At 42.0% G+C, this 23,710-nt stretch overlaps 1 protein-coding gene across 3 annotated transcripts in view; it reads right to left on the bottom strand.

The window, feature by feature from the left end:
• KCNB2 (potassium voltage-gated channel subfamily B member 2) overlaps nucleotides 1–23,710 on the bottom strand; it is a 440,763-nt gene that overhangs the window by 121,041 nt on the left and 296,012 nt on the right. The window contains exon 1 of one of the 3 annotated variants that reach the window (XM_029591465.1): nucleotides 10,077–10,159. The exons of the other annotated variants lie outside the window; for them this stretch is intronic. The gene's annotated coding sequence lies outside the window, so the exon portion shown is untranslated. Of the gene's footprint in view, nucleotides 1–10,076; nucleotides 10,160–23,710 lie in introns of those variants that run through there. 3 annotated transcript variants of the gene reach the window in all.

Raw genomic sequence — 23,710 nt, 5'->3', positions numbered from 1 at the left:
TGAGAGGATCTTGTGTATGAGAGGGTGTCTGGGTGTGTATGCAAGAGGGTGTATTTTTATTGCATGTAAGGCTCTTAGGAGTCTTTCTTGTAATGTCTTACAGCCAAATTGCCAGAATGTTAATGTCAGGCCAAGGTATACATTGTCTACTCTAGGGTATGTTCTACTTCTTGGTTATTTAGACAAAATTTGAAATTTGTGTGGGAGATTTTTTTTGGCTCAGTTCTGCTGGTGATATGTGATCCTGGGATACATGATTGATAGAAAATGAAAAATGTTTTTATTCAATAGATGCATTTCTATATTTAGAGAAAGGCCAGCACTGGAGTATTGGGGAAGGGAATGGAGATTGCACAGAGGTCAGGGGGAGAGAGAAAGTGTGCCCACCACTGCTAATCCATGTCAGTCTAGGGGAGCTGGTTGCCTTTCTTCCTTCACCTGTCTGACTTCCTTACATTTTGGCCCCCACCCCTCATGAGGAACAGGGATCAATTGGGATGGGGATGGGGATGGTGGGTGCACCATTTGCCCTAGAGCCAGCCCAGAGAGAGAGTCCTTTGATCTCTGCCAATAATGTTCAAATCAGGTCCTAATGAACGCTCAGCAGTTTTTTTGTGTTTATCCATGCTGAGCGTTCATTAGGACCTGATTTGAACATTATTTCCGAGAAATTTGCTGTGTTATCATCTTTGATTTCGTTACATGTTAACTCTGATGTTTTAAGCCAAATCGACTGGCTTGTAAGCCCCTGAGGCAGCTCTTTGAGCGAAACTCGGCCAGAGTCGGGCAAGCTTCAATAAAACCTTGTTTTACATCGATCCATCTATGTGTTTCCTTTGCTGTGAGCAATTCAAATACAAAACCGAAAAAAACACCCCCCCAAAAAAAAGTTTTTTAATTTTTAAATATATGAACTAGGTATTGTTACTTACAAAAAAGTCTTTTGTGGACAAAGCATAACTCTCATAGAAATAGGCTAAATGTTGCAATATTTTACAGCAACCTCCATACAGCCTATATATATTTTTTTAATCATCAGGTTTATGCCTCCAGCCACCTTAAAAAATTAAATTCAGTCTCTGTAAAACAAGTGAATTAAGTGCTCATAAAAAACAATACACTTATCTTGAATGGTGAGTACTTCAATCTCCAAAAATCTGGATAACTCAGAGAAGAGGAGTAGGCCAACGCGGTCCACGTTTCAGAATTAGTCACTTCCTACATCAGGGAACAGCCTCTTTCTCACCATCACATCGCCGACGCTTGCTCAGAGGCACGGAATTTACAACGAGCTTGACTATATCAAAGCTCGATTGAAAAAATTAAGATTACAAGAGGAAAAGTCAAGACTAAAAGAAGAACGAGGCTGTTCCCTGATGTAGGAAATGACTACTTCCGAAACGTGGACCGTGTTGGTCTAGTCCTCTTCTCTGAGTTATCCAGATTTTTGGAGATTGAAGTACTCACCATTCAAGATAAGTGTTGGTAGAAGGAGATTGGAGAAAGAGAAGAGAGAGGAGAGGAGCTCCAAAGAATCTTGGCCTCATCCCTGGGGTTCCAATGACTTGAAGGAGAGCTAATGTATTTTGAGAAGTTCTTTTGAGAAAGATTGATCAATTCAAAGGGAAGAGCATCCCTTCCTGTATCCCAAAGGATCTTTTTGCTCAGGCAATCTGTTAAAAGCTGGGGGTAAGAAATTATGGTTTGAAAAAGTAATCAAAAGACTTGAGGACACAGTTGAAGGTTTTTGAATTGTTGAGATATTTTTGTGCTTTGGGATATTTTTTCCATCTTGCCCAGCTTATGGTGGAGCTGCACTCTTGCTATCCTACCCTCACTGAGGAGGATATTTGTGTTATGGATGAAGGTGCAAGAGAAGGGAGAGTGGTAAGAAGATCTAAAATGTAGTAATATATGTGTTTCAATCTTTTTTATTGATTATCAATACCAAACAATATGAACATAATAAATGCATTCACAGACAATATCTGACACTTGGTTGTCTCTTCCCAGTATCTGATTACAGTGGTGTAGCATAACCCCAACTAAGTGAAACCCCACAGTACTAATATTTCTGATCTTGGTGATTTTGCCATGGAGACTTCTATTTAACTTACAGTAAACTGGTTAATTTGAATGCCACTTTGCCTCTGTTTGGTTTCCTTCCCCCTTTTCCCCCAGTGCACTCTGAATGGATGGACACTATTTTGATTTTTACCTTCTACCTATTCTACTGATTTTGGCTTCCTTGTTCTTATCCTGGACACTTTTGCACTTAGTGTAGATATTTCAGCTAGAGTGTGAGTCGCTGACTGTCGTAGTGACTGACCGTGCCAGGGGCCCAGGAAGATAACTTCCTCCAATCTGGAATTGGACCTGGACCCGTAGCACCCCTGGATGAGGTTAGCAGCCCAAAACAGAGAACTGGCTACACACAAATAAAATAGCAGAACACGGACTACTGTGCATTATAAACATTTTGGAGAACAAATATATAAAGTGGTAATATCAAACTTTCAACTTTCTTTCTGCTAAAGAACAACAGCTGGTACTAGAAAAATGAATATATTAACAGATTACATAAAGATATTTTGTATTATTATCAACAAGCTAAAACCGTCAACAGAAACTTTTGAAATCTGTCTTCACATATATGCTTCAGTCCATTTCCATAATTACCTCATATGTAGCACTGTGAAATCAATGCTTTGAATGCTTTGCTGCAAAAACCACCAACAACCAAAAGTGATCCAAAAGCAACTTAATTCTGCCCTAGGGATAGTTTGCACAAAATCCACTTCTTATTTACTTTGCAGAACTTCATATAACATTGACCGCTGCAGCTCTCAGTCACGTCGCTGCCATGTGGTTCTCCACAGAGAATCTTCCAGTATCGTTTTCAATTCACAAAATATGCACATCCTTTTTAGGCATTCTTTACAGTAAAATACTGTAGGAACACCTTTTACGCTTGGTGATATTTCTTGTCTGTAATTTTTCAACTGCACATGCGCAAGAACTTGTGCACACAGCTTTCTTGGTAACAGAACATTGTGTGGGTAACTGGGAAATTAAAAAACATAGATGGACAAAGGGTCAGGCAGCAGGACCCAGGAGTAGGAATAGTGTTACTGGTGGGCCTCACCTGCTGAAGAGAAGTAGGAAGAACCTAGGTCTGAGAAGCAGGGCTGGCAAGGTTCCCCAGACACTGACAGCTGAAGACAAATGCTTCTTTGCTTCCTGATGTGGCCCAGAGAAGCTGAAGACAGCAACTTCCTGAATGCTTCACCTCCCAGTGTAAGTGAGGAAACTGCATGTAGAGGGCGAGCATAAGAGACAGAGAGGTTAGGGGAATGAGAAAGAAGAAGACATGGGGCACAAGAAAGAAGGAATATAATGAGGCACAAGGAGTTTGGGGAAAGAGAAAAGTCAGGGGGCTGAAAGAGGGAGGGAGGGGGAGGAATTCTGTAGGAAGGGAGTGAGTAGGTGAAGGGATGAGGGAATAAGTAGGGGGAGAAGTGATTGAGGGGGAAGGAGAAGGAAGGTGATTGGGGAGGGAGAGGGTGAGAAGTAAAAGGGAGACTGAGGGGCTAGGATGGGGGAGAGGTAAAGGAGGTGAATGAGACAGGAACAGACTGAATGGAGGAAGGGAAGATAGAGAGGGAGGCGAGGGGAGGGGATGGAATGAGTTGGGGAGGGAGAGAGTGGAAGGGGGGGGGGGAGATAAAGGGCTCCAAGAGAATGGGGAAGGGCATGGACGAGGAGGAGAGGGAGAGGATTGCATGTGAGTGAGGTGGGATATGTGGACACTCCTGGGAAGAAATAAAGACACCATGTATGCCTCACATCTACCACCCTCCAAAAAATATTATTGGAAGGGATGGTGGCAGGAGTACATGGTGAATGCAGTTTCTTTCTGGTGAGTAAGTGCTATAGGTAAAGAATGCCTTTGGAAATGTTTACTCCATGCACTAAACTTTTCTGATATTATTCCATAGGCGTCGGAATGGGGTGGGGAGTCGCAGGGGCCATGGCCTCCCCCAATTTTTTGCTGACAACAGGAAAAGCCTCATTGGTGGCAGTGGGAGGGTGCATTATCCCCTTTCTGCTGCTCACCCCTGTGGTGTTGGCACAATTCTCTCACTCACCCTCCCTGTGCCTGAAGAATCAAAGGATTGCGGCCTTGCAGCCAGGCTGCTTCCTCGCTGCTGGCGCATGAATGACATCATCAGGTGCCGACAGCCGAGGAGGAGGAAGAAGAAGCCCGCGCTGCTGCAAGGCGGCAATCCTCTGAATGTTTGAGGCATAGAAGGTGAGTGAAGGGGTTTTGGCAGCACCGGTGGAAATGAAATAATGTTTTGGCTACCTGCAGTGAGTGAGGGGATTGTGAGTGAGAAGGTATGGGAGGGGAACAGACTCCTGGGGACTAGGGAACAATTTCTGGGGTCTGGGAGAGGTGCAGTAGCTGAGAAAGATGACTGGGGAGCAAGACTGCTAGGAAGTAGGGTCTTGGAGGGGATGGGTGCTGTTGGACGAGACTGCTGCAAAATGGGAGGTTTGGGAGGGGTGAGGGGGCTTGGGACCAAGAGTGCTGGGGAGTAGGGGGCTGATAGGGGAGAGGAGGCTTGGGAACAAGCATGATGCAGAGAGGGGGCTGGGGAACAAGACTTCTGGGGGCTGCAGATGATGGGTGTATGAGAACCAGAGAGCCTGTGTGTGTGAGGAAGAGAAAGGTTATGTGTATGAGACAGAACCTGTATGTACATGTGTGTGTGTGAAAGAGAGGATATGTATGAGAGACTGTGAGAAAGGGGCTGTGTGTGAGCATATATCTGTGAGAGAGAGAGGGTGTGAGAAAGCATGTGTGTATATGTGAAAGAGGGTGTGAGAGAGCAAGTGTGTGTTTGTGTGTGTGTGTGTGTGTGTGTGTGTGAGAGAAAGGATAAAATTTGTGACACTACCTTCTCCTAATCCAGGACAATCTCAGGGTGACTGGAAATACTACAAAATCCCAGATATGAGAGCAGATTTTGTAATCCTTATTAGCTTCATTTTTGGATATTATCTGATGTGTCTGTTGTTTTGAAATATCATATTGGTGTTTTGGGAAATGTATAATTTTCATGAGATTTTAATTATTGGATGTTCTCTTCATTAGATATTTTGAAATATTTATTATTTTTATTAGTATGGTTTTACCATGATTGATTTTTGTTCTTGATTTTCTTGTTTGTTGGCCTGTTTTCTATGTGTGTGACCAAGATAAGGGATTCTGTTAGTGTACAGTTTCTGTATAGGGCTCTATATGTCTGTTTTCAATAGGAGGTGTATTGGTCTGTTGTAATATTTGCCTGTTGTAATATTGGCCTTTTGTAATATTTGCAATGCTGCTGTTTCCTGGGATTGTTGCTGTTTGAGGCTTGGCAGTTAGTGTTTATATAGCAGATTTGTCTCTTGGGGTAAACTGTATGCTTGGCAGGCTGAGGTAGCTTTTATTGGAGTGATGAAAGTACTATCCATAAATACTGTATATGAGCAATTGAGACAATATAAGACCCAGCTTTAGATGTGAATGTCTCTAATCTGACATCTGAAGAGGCCTATGTTGTTTTAAAAGCTTTTGTACAATATCTTTAGCTACATGTTTTTATGCATCCTGTTCTCTGTACCACGTTCAAGTTCTCTGTAAATCGATCTGATGTTCCCATGAATACTGGTCTAAAAAAGCTTTTAAATAAATAAATAAATAAATAAATAAATAAATAAATACATGTGCAGTAATACTTGTTCATTGAATTACGGCATTAATGTCCTGCATTTTTCTTATTTCCAATTTATGATAAAAATCTATATGGGGTGCCAAAGGAAGAATCCACCCCGGGTGCCAAATATGTCACTGCCCTGCTGCCCCCTTTAGAACCTCACAACCCTCGCCCATCTCCACACCCTCTTTCTCTCACTCCTTGTCCTATCAACTCTCCTCTCCCTTCGGTCTGCCTGCTCCTACCCCTCTCCTGTTGCTCTCTCTCCCTCCTACTTACCTCCCACAAGAGAAATGACAAAGCCTGACAGCCAAGGCTGTCATTTTTCTTGTGAGGGGTGTTATATTACATATCAGCCCTCACTCCCACAAGGGCTGGGCCCTCCTTAGCCTAGGAAAATATGCGTGTCTTTTCCCAGTGCTCCAGAACTGCCTTACATGCAGATGTTCCCTTCTTGAGGTTATCATTCTAGTTTTTGTCTGCATATTTCTGTTTTCACTGTGCGATCACTTATTTTATATTTGTTGAGGGTCATTTTGCATGTGTGGCTAAGGTGAGGTATTTCACTAGCATGCAGTTTCTGTATGGGGATCTGCAGCAGTCTTGTTCACTGTGCTTTCCCAGCAGGAGGACTGTTGGGTTCTAGACGCTGATGTAATATTTGCAGTGCCGCCAAATCACAGGTAGAGTACTTGCCCTTGGAGTCCGGTGAGTTAGTGCTGCTGTAGAATGGCAGGTCTGCTACGTATGTGCAGAGTTTTGTTTCCCCCTTCCCCCCAGGATTTTGGCTTTTATTTCACAATGTGCCTGGAAGTGGAGGAAATTTGTGTTTGTGTTACTTAGAACAGGGGCACAGCTGAGAGATGACGCTCACATGCATGACACATTGATCACATGACCATCATGGAAGTCAATATAAATATAAGCTCTAAACCCACAGGAGTCCCCTGCTTCCTAGCAATGGGTGCAGAGCAGAACTAAGACATTTCCCTGTACAACTCACCATACACAAAAGATATTCTGATTCTGGTGTCATCTCAATAACAGCATCACAAACTTCCTCTACTGCCAGGTGCATTGTAAAATAATACAAAACCTGGAACCACCCCCACCCCCAAAAATCCCCACTCTGTACATGTCTATCAAACCTACCATACCTCAGCAGACTAACTCCATGAAATGAAACAGAAATAGCCCTACCCATAAATGCAATATAATATTGAGAAAATACAATTAAGGCAGATACTAATCACTACATAGTAAAGTACCTCATCTCAGTCACATAGACAAAGAACACAGACAGACCCATGGGTAGCACCAACTCCACCTCGGGTTAAGGCTCCACCTCCGCAACAGAAATAGCAGAAGTAAGCTTCATATTGGTTTTCCTGTTTTAAATACTTTCTAGCTTGCTTTATTAAAGTTACAATAGTGATTTTGGGGTCTGGCGCTTTAAGAAAGTTTCTGGCCTCTTTAAAATCCAAAGAATTATAAACGACCTCATCCTATCAGCATGCTCAGGTGACTTCATCCATGTCATTGGTGACATAAAGACAATGACTCTGCATACTGGAAAAGGGGTAACGAAGATCATGCATATTGTAATGAGACAGATATTATATTATGCAAATCGCTTCAAAATCTTTATTAAAGGGACGTTTTTGGTTTGCTCGAGATTTACAAGGTCTCAGATTTGGTTTTCTTTAACAAAGGGTGTGAATATTTTCAGGCAACAAATACTACTGGAAATTTTTCCAAGTCAGGAGTTTGGATGAAGAAAGCCCTTAAAAGATTAAGGAAGAAGCAGAAATTGTAGGCCTTGAAACACGCCGTTGGCGTCTTGGCTTCCAGAAAAACCAGAAGCTGCTTGTCCTGTGAAAAGAGCTACTCTGCCCGATTCTTAGCTTAGGAAATCCGTGTGCTTTCATGACTGCATTTAAATTAACTTGTGGAGCAGCTCTGCCCTTCTCAGTTTTAATTATTTTTCTTCTATCAGTCTCCAGATAGAAAGAATTATTATGTTCATTTCTTGTTGTACGTCTGATCCTCCCACCCAAACAGTGGCTTCTGTGCACTTCATGTTCCTCAGAATTAATATGGTGTCCTTTTGTTTTCACAGCAGAAGAATAAAGAAATAATCACAGAGCATTTTAAGTGCTCGCCTGACTTAACAGCTCCCTGTGTTACTCCCTTCAGTAAAATGCTATGCTAACAATAAGGGTAAAATTAAAAAGGCTTGATTTGCGAACAGATCTTTTTGAATTCAGAGAAGATGATGAACTCCAATTTGAAAGAATAATATGGTGTTAAGATGCAGCTTATAATTTACTGTATGTTATAAAATGAGCAAGGAAAATGCTGGCCCTAACTGGAAGATTAGATAGACCTTACAGTCTTTATTTGCCATTGCATTAACATAAGAAGCGCCATGCTGAGTCACACCAATGCTCCACTGAGCTCCGGGTCCTCTTTCCAACAAAGGACAATCCAGGTCACTTGGAAATAAGCTGGAAGATCCCTTCCCTATTGTTGATTTCGAGATGTAGGAGGTGGTGATCCCCACGCCTGCCTGGCTAATAAGTATTAATGGGTATGTCCTCCAGAAATTTGTTCAAACCAAGTTTTTTTTTTTAAACCCAGCTATGCTATTAACTTTGACCACCTTTTCTGGCAACAAATTTCACAGCTTAATTGTTCATTGACTAAAAACAAAAAAAAAGGCAATTACATTTGTTTTAAACCGGCTAACGGGTATTTTCATGGAACGTCTCCTTGCTAAGTACTATTTATGACCCTGGATTTATGGACCACCTCGTCTGCACATTCTTGAGCTGGTTTGCAATTATATTTGAAAGGGTAAATACCCATTCCCTATTAACCTGTTTCACCCCACGCATGACTTTATCAACCTCTATCATATCCCACCTCAGTTTTCTCTAGCCCAAACTGAAGAGTGCTAACCTATTTAGCTTTTCTTCATAAGCGAGCTGTTCCATCCCCTTCATCCTTTGTGTTGACCTTCTCTGTACCTTTTCTAGTTCCGCTTTATCTTTGTTGAGATGAGGGTGACTAGAGGTGTGCACAGTCAGGGACAGCTCCAGGCTATCTGCTGCCTGAGGTGAGGGACGAGACGGAGCTCCCTCCCCTCCCCCCCCCCCAAAAAAAGTCACAGCACAGGTCAAATCATTGCGAGGGCCAAGAAAGGGGGGGGGGGGGGTCTGGACCTTTCAGTGTTTTGAAATGCTGTAAAAGGGAAAACGCAGGGGTCAGAGTTTTCAGAGGCGTGGCAGAGAGTGATATTTCTAGGAAGCTGGCAACCCTGCCACACTCCCAGGAACCCGATGGCCTGCCTTCCACGTTTCCCCAGCATTTCATTTTCCTCCTAGAGAAATGGGAGATGGGTGAATGGTGGGGATCTGTATGCTGCAGACTCTTTCCAGGTTGGTGCAAGGATATCAGGCATCCTAGGTGAACTTTACAGCCTTGTGCCCCCTCATTCTCAGCCCTCACCACACACAATTAAAAATAGTGCATTTATAAAATTTTTTACATGAAAAACATTCATAGTCTTCTCAGGTAAAAATATCACAACAAGATGTATATTATTTTTATCTGCATTTCTGTGGTGCCAACCGGAAAACCCTACAAAAAAGACACTTGGAACCCATATAGTTTTAGTCCTATTGCAAAGTCAGTTTGATGTGGGCTTGGCCCTCAGAAAACCCTGAGTAAACTGAATATAGTAAACCTCCCATACCAAAACAGCACTAATTGCTAGTACTCAAACAATAACAATCCTACCTATGAAAAGGCAACACTGCAAATTTTATAGCAAGCCCTAAAACATCAATACACCTCCTATTAGGACACAGAACAAACCAGGCTGCTATAGATCCCTACGCAGAAATAATATGTCAGCCGAGTACCTCACCTCAGTCACACATGCAGAACACAGATGGACTCTCACCAGAATAAGGACACGATAAAGTATAAATAGAAATGTGCAGACAATAACTGAACTGAAAAGCACAAGAAGCCAAACTCTATATACAGTACAACAATGGAGAAACAAAAGCATCATCATTCCTTATAAAATAATAATAAAATCAAGAAATATAACACATCAATCATAATAGTAAAACTATTGAAAGAATAAATATTTCAAAACAGTTGACGAGCAGGACATCATTCAATAATTACATTGAAAATTTTTTTAAAGTTCTCAAAAACCAAGAAAATATTTAAAAACAGATACTTCAAATAACACCCAACAATTAAAACAAATAGAATAAAAGAATTTTCCCCTCTCCATACCTGGGATTTTTTTATTTTCAGTCACTTCATTGTCTTGGATTGGGGGAGGAGGCCACAGAAAATGTATTCACTTTCTGTCACACACACACTTACACTTGCCCTCTCTCATACACACATACATCATTGTGCATAGAACTCAAGGTGTGATGTCATCATGGATCTATACAGAAGCATTATGACAGGGGTAGCCAACTCCAGTCCAGAACAACAAACAGGCCAGGTTTTCAGGATATCCACAATGAATACACACGAGATAGATTTCCATGCACTACTATCATTGTATGCAAATTTATCTCATTCATATTCATTGTGGATATCCTGAAACCTGTTTGTGTGGAGTTGGCCACCCCGCATTATAATATTTCCAGTGTTATTCTATATTCCATTCCAAATAATTCCTAACAGTCTATTTCACTTTGTGACTGCTGTTGCACACTGAACTGAAGATTTCAAAGTATTGCCCATTATGACTCCAAGGTCCTTTCCCTGGGTGGTAACTCCTAATATAAAACTCAGCATTGTGTTTGCTGTACTATAGTCCTTATACTATAGGATATTTCAGTCAAAACCCTGAAATAGGGAATACACTTGTGAGGGTATGTTTGTTGTTTTCAATTTGTTCCAAGTTTTCAAAGTCTCTGTATTAGACTTTGCAAGAGAGGAATGACATTGGAACATGGAAGGGGGAGAAAAACAGTATGAGTATCATACTGTTTCTAAGTGTATGTCTACTGAGTCTGTGCATAGGAAGTTACGTACTATGGTGAGGATGAGCAGATGGGGAGGGATCAAAGATTACCAGCCAGACCAATGAAGTGCAGATCATGCCAGAGAAAGAGCAATTAGTAGTGTTACGGTACAGTCTTCCCTCCCCTAGATGGAAATGCAGCAATGACCTGCAGAAAACTGAGCAATGTAATCTTCTCTATGGCAGTCCTCCAGCAGACCACACCATTAGGACAATGTGTATTACAAGCAACATTAAAGGAGAATATACCAGCTGGAATTTCAAGTTGTATACTCCAAACAGCAATGCCTTCTGTCAGTCAACACTAGTAAATGCATGAATCTTGTAAAATTAAATCTTGTGCCAAAAACAAATACAATAAACTCATACCCTGGTGCTATCAGTGCACAAGAGCAAATACAGCAAGAGGAACTATGCATGACACAAATTCTAGCTGAAGGCCTGGGGAGTTTCCTAGGCATATTACACCTCCAAATAGATTTATTCAGCTTGTGTAACATCTGTCACACTGGTTCCCAGTAACACTGAAAGAAAACATACTGAAGGTTGTAAAACAAATTGAAATGGATGGCATCACTACCAAAGTGACAGAGCCCACAGAATGAATAAGCAGCATGGTAGACATAGAGAAATCAGAAAGGTTCCACATCCTCATAGACTAAGCAATTTAAATAAGGTATTGCTCAGGACTCATTACCAGTTGCCCATGAAAGAAGAAATTCTCTCAGACTTGGCCAAAGCAAAATTATTTTCAGTTGTGGATGCTTAAGATGGATACTGGCAAGTTGAGTTAGATGACTAAAGCAGTTATCTTATCATGGATAATACAAATAGCTTAGACTGTCCTTTGGAATTACTGTAAATTTGCTGCAGAAGAATATCAGCAATGCCAAAAAGATGTATTGATGGGCCTCAGAGGAATCAGTGTCATAGTAGATGACATTCTAGTGCATGAATGTGGAACCACCATAGAAGAAGTAACAGCAGATCATGACAACAATCTCTGGAAACTCTTACAAAGAGCAAGAGAGGTCAATCTTAAACTCAACAAAACAAAGTTAAGACTATGTCTTAAGGAAAAACCATAAATAGAAACAGGGACACAGCCAGAACAGAATTTTTTGGGGGCCCCAAGTTTACATGGGGAACATTATGGTAGACACCCATCCCACCACCCTCCTTTACCCCATCCTATGTGGGTCATAAGAACACAATTTACCATACTGAGCCAAACCATGGGTCCATCAAACCCAGTATCCTGTTTCCAACAGTGCCCAATCCAGGTTACAAATACTTGGCAGGATCACAAAAAGTCAATAGATTCCATGATGCCTATCTGAGGGATAAGCAGTGGACTCTCCCAAGTCCACCTTAATAATAGTTTATGGACTTTTCATCCAGGAACTTGTCTAAATATTTTTTAAACCCAGCTACACTAACAGTTTTTACCAATCTTCTGGCAATGAATTCCAGAGCTTAATTATGCGTTGAGTAAAAAAAATATATATTTTCTCCTATTTATTTTAAATGTATTATCTAGTAACTTCATATCATATCCCCTAATATTTTGAAAGAGTAAACAACTGATTTACATTTACCTGTTACACTTGACCTCTATCATATCTCTTCTCAGCTGTCTGTTTTCCAAGCTGAAGAGCCCTGTCCTCTTTAGTCTTTCCTCACAGGAGAATCGTTCCATCCCCTTTATAATTTTAGTCACCTTTCTCTGTACCTTTTCTAACTTTGCTATGTCTTTTTTGTCTAATTTTCCAGATCTTATGCTGTTTCCTGTTTTCTTCATTCAGATCTCTTTTCCATTTCTTGAAAGATGTTATTTTGGCTAGAATAGCCTCTCCTCACCTACCCTTTTAATCATGCTGGCAGACATTTAGCCTTCCTTCCACTTTTTAAATGTTGGAATACATCTGGTCTGGGCTTTGAAGATGGTATTTTTAAACAATGTTCATGCCTGATGTAAACTCTTAACTTTTGCAGCTGCTTCTTTCAGTTATTTTCCTAACCATTTTCCAAATTTTATCATAATCTCCCTTTTGAAATGTAAATGTTAAGTTGTTAAGTTGTTAAGTTAACCCCCAAGTTTGATGTAAACCGGCCTGATATGAAGCTTGTCATGAAGTTCGGTATAGAAAAATGTTAAATAAATAAATAAATAAATAAATGCTATCACAGTAGATTTTCTTAGTGTTCCCCCTCCGGTTATCAAGTCAAATCTCATCATGTTATGATCACTGTTTTGAAGTAACCCCAACACTGTTTACTCTTGTACCAAATCATGTGTTCCACTAAGGATTAGTCTAAAATAGCTCTCCCTCTTTATCGGTTCTTATAAATGAAGCAGTCATCTAGAAATTTTACCTCCTTTGCATATCCTGATGTGATATTTACCCAGTCAATACTAGGGTAATTTGAATCACCCATTATTACTGTGTTACTAATTTTGCTAGCTTCCATAATTTCTGTTAGTATTTCATTGTCTATCTGTTCATTCCGGCCAAGTGGATGGTAGTATACCCCCTCTGTTAATCTTTCTCACATGGAATTTCTATTAATAAAGATTCTGCACTGCAGTTTGTTTCCTGTAGCACTTTTATCCTTTTTGACTCTATGCCCACCAAATTGATCCATTCTATCTTTGCGATATAACTTGTACCCTGGTATCATAGTATCCTCCTTCTACCAGTTCTCTGAGATGCCAATTATATCTACCTCTTCATTCAATGCTATAAATTCTAACACTTCTATCTTATTTATTAGACTTCCAGTATTTGTATACAGACATTTCAAAGTATGCTTTTGTTTAAATTAACAACTTGCTTATTATTTGGTGGGTTAATTTGGAATATTTCTTCTCTGTTTTCTCTTTACTTAAAGGTACCTGGGTTACTTTAATATTTATTGGAACCTCTCTATTGGGATGCCCTAACTTCCCTATTTTGTTAGTATGCTTCAAAGATGCATCATTCTGAAACATGTGTTTCTGAGTGACTGTTGGCTTTGCCTCATCATCTAGTTTAAGAGCTATTCTATCTCCTTTTTAAAGGTTAGTGCCAGCAACCTGGTTCCACTCTGGTTAAGGTAGAGCCCATCTTTTCAGAAAAGACCCCCCCTTTCCCCAAAATGTGGCTCAGTTCCTAAAAAAAACCTAAAACCCTCTTCCCTGCACCATTGTTTCATCCACACATTGAGACTCAGGAGCTCTGCCTGCTTCTGGGGTCCTGTGTGAGGAATAGGGAGCATTTCTGGATTTCAACTTTCTACTTAAAATTCTTCCAGAAACTCCCTCTTGCATCTTCATATGCCATTGGTACCCACATATTCAAAGACATCTGGCTCCTCCCCAGCACTGTCTAAAATCCTATCAAGGTGATGCATGAGTTCTGCCCTGTTCGTTCCAGGTTGGCAAGTTACCAAGAAATTTTTATGCCTATCGGCCACCCAGCTATCTACATTCCTAATGATTTAATCATCTACAATGACAGTCTTAACCCTTCCCTCCCAGGCACATGTCCCTGGAGACACATACTTGGTGCGAGAGGATTCTATATCACCTTGAGGGAAGGTCTTAGCTTCTTGCCACATCAAGATGATGCTCTCCTTCCAGGTGACCTTTCCCTTCCAAGGCAGCACAGAGATTGCCAGAATGGAGGTGGGACTGCTCTACTAAGTCTTCACGGCAGTGGCTGCAAAACCCTATAATTTCTGGTAATACTCTGTATCTTCTATCTTTTTACTCTTGCCTTGCCGTGGCTATATCTTACCAACCCTCTGTGGTTTTGGCAGCTTCTTTATACAAGTGTTAATAGGCTGCTATAGAGCAATTATATAAACAGGCTTTTAATGAGACAGGCATTCCTGAACTTTTAAAATGTTGAAAGGAGGGGGGGATAATTACCTGCCAAAAGTGAAAAGAAAGACTTTGATGGTCCCAAATATTTACAGGACTGGCACACGGGCAGTGATGTTTCCCTGTTTAAGTTAGTCTTTTTTAAATACATAGTGGATCATGGACTGGCAGTAATATCAGTGTCCTCAGCCCTTCTAACTGCTGTACCTTTAAAAGCTGACTCAGATTTGACATGATCTTGCTGTTAGGGCAGAGATCTGAGACAAATGTGAGGCGGCACAGGCTTGTTTGGCCTTCTTTAAGCTACCCCCATATGGGCACTTGCTTACCTCCCAGGGCTTATACCCAGACCCTGAGAAACTGAGGGCAGTGCAGTACAATCACTGGGCCAATAGGATTTGTTAACCTCCTATTAAAATGTCTTCCTTCTTTATCAGATGCATGTGAATCTCTTAGATGTGTAGCGAGGACTTGGCTGCTGCAACATGACAGGGATCACAACCACATCAAGCAATTAATAACGAAGCATCCCATGCTGAAATAATAAAATGTACAAGACAAAGCCCTCTCACAAAAAAGCACAGCTGGCAGTTTTTGTATCCAGATCCTTAACTCCAGCTGAATGGAGATGCGCACAGACTGAAAAAAAAAGAGTTTCTAGCAATTGTGTTTTCCTGTGAAAAATTTGACCAGTGCAAAAATACATCCATGCAGAGACTGAACGCAAATCTTCTGAGGTTATTTTTAAAAACACACTGCTGTCAGCTCCAAAACATCTAGAACTTATGCTCCTATGTTTACAGAACTGCCATCTAGATGTTGCCTACAATAATGGAACTGAAATGTATATTGCAGGTTTCATATCTAGAGCAGCACTGCTGCAGCAACTTAATGGAGATGTGAAGTCCTCCACCTGCTGGAACAAAATAAAACACAAAAAGACATTGAAAGGTTCAATGAAGCAGACTACGTTCCCATCTCACAGCAAGAACTACAGAGAGTCTGAGAACATGTGCTATTGAATAAAGAGCTACAAACCTTGACATCTGTTGTTTTACAAGGATGGCCAGACAGCCATGAAAATGATCATATGACAATACTAGAACTACTCTGATGAGCTTGGTGTGCAGGATGACATATTCACAGGCAACTGATTCATCATAACCGAAGCCATGAGGAGAGATACGTTATCATAGCTATATCCCAGTCACTCAGGGATAGAAGCTTGCTTATGAAAAGTAAGGGATGTAATATACTGGCCAAATATTAATAATCAATAACAATACCATTCCAATAGAATATAATGCGGGTGGAAAATAAACTCTAAACCTTAGTACGCCACTTCCTCAACAACTTTACATCATTCTAATTTAGTCCATCATAATAGGCGTCATCAGTAGAGTGTAATTAAACATTTCAACTATCTTCAGCCTTATATTTAATCATAGGACTTTAGAAATGTCCCACAATCTTTTCCTTTTTTTTTGTTATGCACTTAAAAAAATGTGTCAAATAAACTTTTGATTTTTCAAGTCTTATAATTATAATGTCTTGACTTATCTTGTATGAATAATGCCAAAAAGCCACCAATGGTCAATTCTCTCCCGAATAATTTTCTTTGCAAAACGTTGTGTTCTTTTCAATGCAAAATGCCCATCACTTCTCAGCCTGACACGGGACCATGTTTCAAACAACCGTTCTTCGTCAGAGTGCTTTCTTCAAAATTTCAGTTAGCATAATGACACAAAATCGGAGTTTTGCCATAGCACAGCATCTCCATACAATAGTGAATTTGAGGGCAAAGCTGAATCAGCTGCCAAAATTATGAAAACTCTTACGGAAAGTTAAAAAGAACAAAACATATATATAAGGCGTGTCATGAAGTCCAGTCTAGCACCTGATATCCAGGTGCACATATAACTTCGTGCCAATAGCCACTCAGCTATTAAAATCAGAAGTGATGGAAAGAGTCACAGACCAGATAGAATAGAAGAATAAGAAAACTTAATAAATACTATGACAGGCAAGCCAGGGACCTTCCAGAGATACAACCTGTGGATCTTGTAAGAACCAAGTTATTCCTCCAAACAGATCCAGCCCCTGGAAACAGACAACATGTATAGAGTGGATCAATCCTCAGTCATACACTGTCACAGATGATAGACAAATGTACCGCTGAAATCATAGATTACCCAATGAAAAGATGTGTTATCCTACAGCATAGGCAAAGGACTGCCTGAATCAAATACAAATGAAATGGAATCCAGGGAGCATGCAACTCTCCCAAGCGAAGATACCAGTAAAAATGAAAATATGAATATCCAAAATACAATAATTTTTTAAAATTTTATTTCTTCCCCACAATATTCCTAGTCTGGTCTTTTCAGTGACAGTCCTCAGCTGGGAGCCTTGAACCAGGGCACCTTCTGTAACCCTATAATCACAGGCCTTAAATTTGGCCTGTAAGTGTCACCTTTGAGTGAAGACCACAACTGTTTGTGGTGGGCTTGAGATTTATTACAATATATTTTCAGAGTAGCATAGCAACATAGGTCTCTTTCTACCTTCATCTACTAACTGGTCCATCTAGTCTGCCCAGCATTTTATTTTTATTTATTTTTTAGGGTTGTAACTGCAGCTCTAAAGATTACTCCATGCCTTCAGTTAAGGGTTGAGAATCGGTTAATTACTCTTTCGGATAATAGAAAGACTAGGGGGCACTCCATGAAGTTAGCATGGGGCACATTTAAAACTAATCGGAGAAAGTTCTTTTTTACTCAACGCACAATTAAATTCTGGAATTTGTTGCCAGAGGATGTGGTTAGTGCAGTTAGTATAGCGGTGTTTAAAAAACATAGAAACATAGAAATGACGGCAGAAGAAGACCAAACGGCCCATCCAGTCTGCCCAGCAAGCTTCACACATTTTTTCTCTCATACTTATCTGTTTCTCTTAGCTCTTGGTTCTATTTCCCTTCCACCCCCACCATTGAAATATCTAGCTTGATTAGTTAGGGGTAGTAGGGGTAGTAACCGCTGCAATAAGCAAGCTACACCCATGCTTATTTGTTTTACCCAGACTATGTTATACAGTCCTTATTGGTTGTTTTTCTTCTCCCCTGCTGTTGAAGCAGGGAGCTATGCTGGAAATGCGTGATGTATCAGTCTTCTCCCATGCCGTTGAAGCAGAGAGCCATGCGGGATATGCATCGAAAATGAAGTATCAGACACATTTGGTTTGGGGTAGTAACCGCCGTAACAAGCCAGCTACTCCCCGCTTTGTGAGTGCGAACCCTTTTTTCTTCTCCCCTGCCGTTGAAGCAGAGAACTATGCTGTATATGCATTGAAGGTGAAGTATCAGGCTTATTTGGTTTGGGGTAGTAACCGCCGTAACAAGCCAGCTACTCCCCTCTTTGTGAGTGTAAATCCATTTTTCCACATTTCCTCTTGCTGTTGAAGCTTAGAGCGATGTTGGAGTCACAGTAAGCATGTGCATGTTTATTGAATAAGGGTATTGTCTCCAGGCAGTAGCTGTCATTCTGGCGAGTCACCCACTCTTCATTGGCGGCCTGATGGATAAGTTCTTGGAGGAGAAGTCCATTACCTGCTAATAAGTTCACTTAGAGAATAGCCATTGCCATTAGCAGTGTTAGCATGGAATAGACTTAGTTTTTGGGTACTTGCCAGGTTCTTATGGCCTGGATTGGCCACTGTTGGAAACAGGATGCTGTCCTTGAAATATCTGTCCTTGAAATATCTGACCATATGACAGGGGTGGCCAGCTCTACAAATATGCCTGATATTCAGGATATCCATAATGAATATGCACACGATACAGGCAGTTCATGCAGATCTATCTCATGCATATTCATTGTGGATATTCTACAAAACCAGACCTTTTTGTGGCTCTTGAGGCCTAGAACTGGCCATCCCTGCCATATGAATTGTTAACAGAAGAATCCAGTGCTTTACAATGTTCTCCTTTTATAGGCTGAACTAGTGATTGCTGTCTAAACAAAATGCAAGAAAAATCACCATCAAAAATCTAAAATATATGACTACTGAGAAGCTATTTTTTTATTTAAAGGTTTTTACTTTGTCGTGCAACCAGAGGTAACTTCTAGTAGATTTTGTGGGTTGTCAGATTGCCTGAATTTAGAGGAAATCTATAAATAAACTATGCCCTCTCTCCGAACGAATCATAAATACCTCTGCGAAACCCTCCAAGCCCTGATACACCCAAGAGCTAAAAATCCTAAAAAGCAATCTCAGACAGAAAGAGAGAAAATGGCGCAAGGACCCTACCCCGCAACACTCCTCCAGCTACAAAACAGCCTTACACGAATACAGACTATCTACCCTCAAACACAAGCGTGACTTCTATTCACAAAAAATCCATGACTATAAATTCAACCCCAAAGTGCTTTTCTCCTATGTCGCCAGCCTTACCACCCCCATCCCACCTACCATACCAGACTCTGAGGCAGCTGCCAAATGTGAGGAACTGGCCAACTACTTCCAAAGTAAAATCGCCAACCTCCTCTCCAGATTTCCCCTCTCCAATCTCTGTGCCCCCACCAACCTACCTTCTGTCCCCTCTTCATCCCAACCCACAATGGCCACACTTGACTTTACTTCCTCTAAGGAAATCATAAGCCTCCTTCGTAAACTTAAGCCATCTTCTCACCCCAACGACACCATCCCTACCAAAGCGCTAATAGCCATTCCTAACAGCATAGCCAGAGCCATAGCAGACATTATCAACTGCTCCCTCACCCATGGGATGGTCCCAGACTCACTCAAGCACGCTGTCGTCAAACCCCTTCTTAAAAAACCCTCCCTAGACCCAAAAGACCCCTCCAATTTCCGCCCCATCTCCAACCTCCCTCTTATTTCCAAGCTAATGGAAAAAGTTGTTAATTCACAATTCATGGATTACCTTGAAAATCATGATATCCTCCATGTTTCCCAATTTGGCTTCAGGAGACATTTCAATACCGAATCTTTACTCCTCTCCCTATCCGACTATCTCCTCAGAGGTTTGGGCCAAGGCCACAGCTACCTCCTTGCCCTCCTTGACATTTCGGCGGCTTTTGATACCATCAGCCACCACTACCTCCTGACACGGCTAGAAAGCATCGGCATCTCAGGAATAGCTCTCGCCTGGCTCAAATCCTATCTCTCTAACAGAAAGTTCTCTGTTAAAATTGGAAACAACATCTGCCTCACACCCTTTACAACAAGGAGTCCCGCAAGGCTCATCTCTTTCCTCAACCCTCTTCAATATTTATCTCACCCCCCTCTGCCAGCTCCTCACCGACCTTAAACTCAAATTCTATCTCTATGCTAATGATGTTCAGATCATCATTCCCATTCACAACTCTATATCTGACGCCCTGGAGCACTGGGAAAATTGCCTTGCAGCCATCAACTCCCTCCTCACCAACCTGCAGCTTGCCCTCAACACGAACAAAACGGAACTCCTCCACATCTCCTCGCAACCCCCTGACCTCCTACCTAATGACCCCAAACTCAACCTCCTCACAGCTCAACCCTCCGTTAGGGACCTCGGAGTTCTCCTTGATCCCAATCTTAGCATGAAACCACAAATCAACTCTATCCTCAAAGCAGGCTTCTTCAAACTCAACGTTCTTAAGAAACTCCGACCCCTGTTATACACCCAAGATCTCCGCACAGTGATCCAAGCCACCCTTACCTCCAAACTGGACTACTGTAATGCCCTCCTCCTAGGGCTCCCCTTGTCCTCAATAAAACCAATTATTGCAAAATGCCACTGCAAGGCTCATTACTAACACACGTAAACATGAACACATTACCCCTGTCCTCAAGGATCTACATTGGCTCCCCATCCTATCCCGTATACACTACAAGACTCTGACCATAGTACACAAATCTATCCACACCCACAACTCCAACTGGCTCGACCTCCCCTTCACTGCCCCCCTGTGCGCTCGAGCTACCAGATCTGCCAACAAAGGTACTCTACATGTACCGTCCTTGAAAGCAGCTCATCTTTCCTCCACCCGCGACCGTGCCCTCTCCATTGCCGGTCCTGCCCTCTGGAACTCCCTACCTGTCCACATGCGCCTTGAACCATGCGTGATCAAATTCAAAAAGAAACTAAAAACATTCCTGTTCAACCAAGTCTACCCAGAATAGCTCCTCCCTTCCCCACCATAGCTCCCACCCCCTAGGTGACCGCCCTTTTCCTTATATTAAGGAATTAATTACATTGTATATTGTTATTTTTCTTCTTATGACCTCTTGTTGATTTATTGTTGTTTAATCTATCTTCCATACTGCCTTATGTTAACCCCCTGCCCAGTTTGCCTTCCCTGTTGAAATGTATTTTCCAAGCCTTCTGTTAATATGTGAACCGGTATGATGTCCCCACTAATACCGGTATAAAAATGTTTCTAAATAAATAAATAAATATTACAGTGATTAGAAACAATACTTCTTTCTTAAAACTTTTAGGTTAACTTGGTTTAATCCCTCCCTTTATAGGTACCAAATGCTGGCAGTTTTGCATTTAATGTGGACTGGGAAGGAGAATAAATAATTCAAGACTAAAACAAAATTTGGAAGGGGCTTATCCTCTTCTGCCGGTGAATAAGTGCTTATATTTGCTGTTTGTTTTTACATTATGCAGTATAGTATCTGTACCATTACCTAGCTTCCACAATTCCTTGTTGCAGCTGGTTTGATTGCACTAAAAATTAGGAAAAAATACTAGAAAAGTGTTTCAGCTTCCTTGTTATCTATCAACTGAATGCTGTGTCAGGGCAGGTATTCGGTTCAGTATGTACTGCTGTGCAAGGCACTAATATGAAAGGGAAGCTCACTGTATTGTTAGCCTGGAGGAAGGATCAGTTTGGAAAGCTTTAACATGGTTACTGTTGCTAAGGAAACCACTTTCTTTGTATAGCCATGTTCACAGCAGCTGCTGTATTTAGAATCTGGCAATCAGGAAAATAAAGATCATGCCATAGTGTTCCCAAGCTCAGAGAATCCTCATAAGGATGAGGAATTACTAACACGTCTGAAATGATAATTTCAGGACTTGGGAAGATCTCCATGATCTTATTCCTGTAGGCTCTTTTAAGTACCACAGGGATGAGGATAAAGGGATTGTAAAGTGAAAATATAAAAATCGTTCCTTATTGAAAGTGTTGTCATTAGACATAGGGGGCCTATGCAGGAAAACATGCAAAATTTCTTTTAGTGTGTGCACATTAAAAATTGTAATATTCACACTAAAATGCCACTTAATGTGATGTACTCTATTTTTTAATGCTTCTTTCTGTTCCTCAAGGTTATATGGACTTGGATTTAAAACCTGTGCTCTCAGAGAGAACTTGCAATGAAGTTGGTACCTGGGGCAATGGAGAGCAAACTGACTTCCCAAAGTCACAAGGAGCATTGGTGGGAGAAGCAGGATTTGAACCTTGGCTTCCCTGGCTCTCAGCCTGCTGTCTTAACCACTGCTATTCCTCCACTCCCTGCCTTCTTAATGGCCCCAATATATACTATGAGACTTTAATGAATTAAAGAAGAAACGTGTCCTTGCCTATAATGGGGACTCTGGGGGTGTGATCCTCTAACCTAGGCAAAGAATAGGCAGTTGTGCTAGCTGTTTATATTTTAAAATATACAGTAGCTTGGAAAGAGTTACCACATTGGTGGCAGTTTCTCAAGAGAAGAGGAAGAAATGCTTGGTGAAAGAGACATATGTGGCATAGTCTTCCAGCAGTGACCGACAGCCTGCTGCAGTTTCATGGTCGTAGCTAGTGTAATGTTGGTTCTGCTTGCTAGGAGAGAGGTAGACCACAGGCCAGCCATTGAGAACACCTCAAGCACTTGCTGTTGCGCGTCTCAGCCGTGCAAGGCCCGTGCCCAGGCCTCCCTCACCTTCGACTCCATGACGGGAGGGGAGCGCCGTCGGCATTGCGCCTCCCTGGCTGACCTGGCCTGTGGCACTGGTCTTCGCAGCGCAGTGGCGCCGCTGCCGCCGCCGTCCCTCCCACAGACCTTCGCTCGGGCAGGGATGCCGCGTTGATTCTCCTCCCTTGGGCTCTCCAGGCGCATGTGCGTGCGCTCCTCACTGATTTAATGGGCCACGGCACCCGAAGACTGCGGGCTCTTCCTGATGACATCATCTCGCCTGGGCTACTTAAGGCAAGCTCTGACCATCAGAGCTTGCCTTTGCAACAAGGTTCCTGCGTCTTTTTTCCCTCCAGGTAACATTAGTTCCTGTCTTCCTATTTCATTTCGTTGACCTCCAGATCTAACCTCCACCTGCCTGACCATGCTGACTTCTCCAGACCTGATCTCCACCTGCCTGACCATGCTGACCTCTCCAGACCTGACCTCCGCCTGCCTGACCACATGTGCTCGCTGCATGGAATTTTACCTCTGCCTGACCTGACTACGCCCAGATTGACTACGGGTTCTGACCCCTGCTTCGGCTGACCATTCCGGACTTCCCTTCTTGGACATCGACCGCACACCCTTGTTCATGGTGGGCACTCCTCTGAACTTTCGCTCTAGGAGACCCTGCGAGGCCTACCTAAGACCAGGTGGCCCGGGTAACCAAGGGCTCAACCTGAGGGAACCCCCCGGGTTGCTAATGGCGAAGCTCCAGCTAGCCTCTGTCTCCTCCTGTGCTCCGCCTCCTGGTGGCTGGCGCTCTCCGGGTCTGACCAGAGCGCTGTACCAGTCCTGCACCAGGCCAAGGGTCCACCTCCAGGGCAACACTTGCAGCAGCACATGGACTGAAACTTCGTAAAGTGACCCATGTCACAAAGAAGAGCTGAGCTTCGAACCTCAGTGGAGAATCTTTATTCTACTGCTGGCTGGGAAGGAGCACATGGCTAAAGTGAGGGCAGTAAGAATTACAATACAGAGTATAGCCCCACTCTCAGTTCTTTCTGTTGGCTCAGAATTACGAGAGTAATTTTAAAAGACATTGCTGTGGGTAAAGCAGTTCTTTATCTACAG

Source organism: Rhinatrema bivittatum, chromosome 2 (assembly GCF_901001135.1).
Source record: "Rhinatrema bivittatum chromosome 2, aRhiBiv1.1, whole genome shotgun sequence".
Taxonomy (NCBI): Eukaryota; Metazoa; Chordata; class Amphibia; order Gymnophiona; family Rhinatrematidae; genus Rhinatrema; species Rhinatrema bivittatum.
The sequence above is the reverse complement of the archived record's forward strand: the minus strand, read 5'-3'. Positions and strand labels throughout refer to the sequence as shown.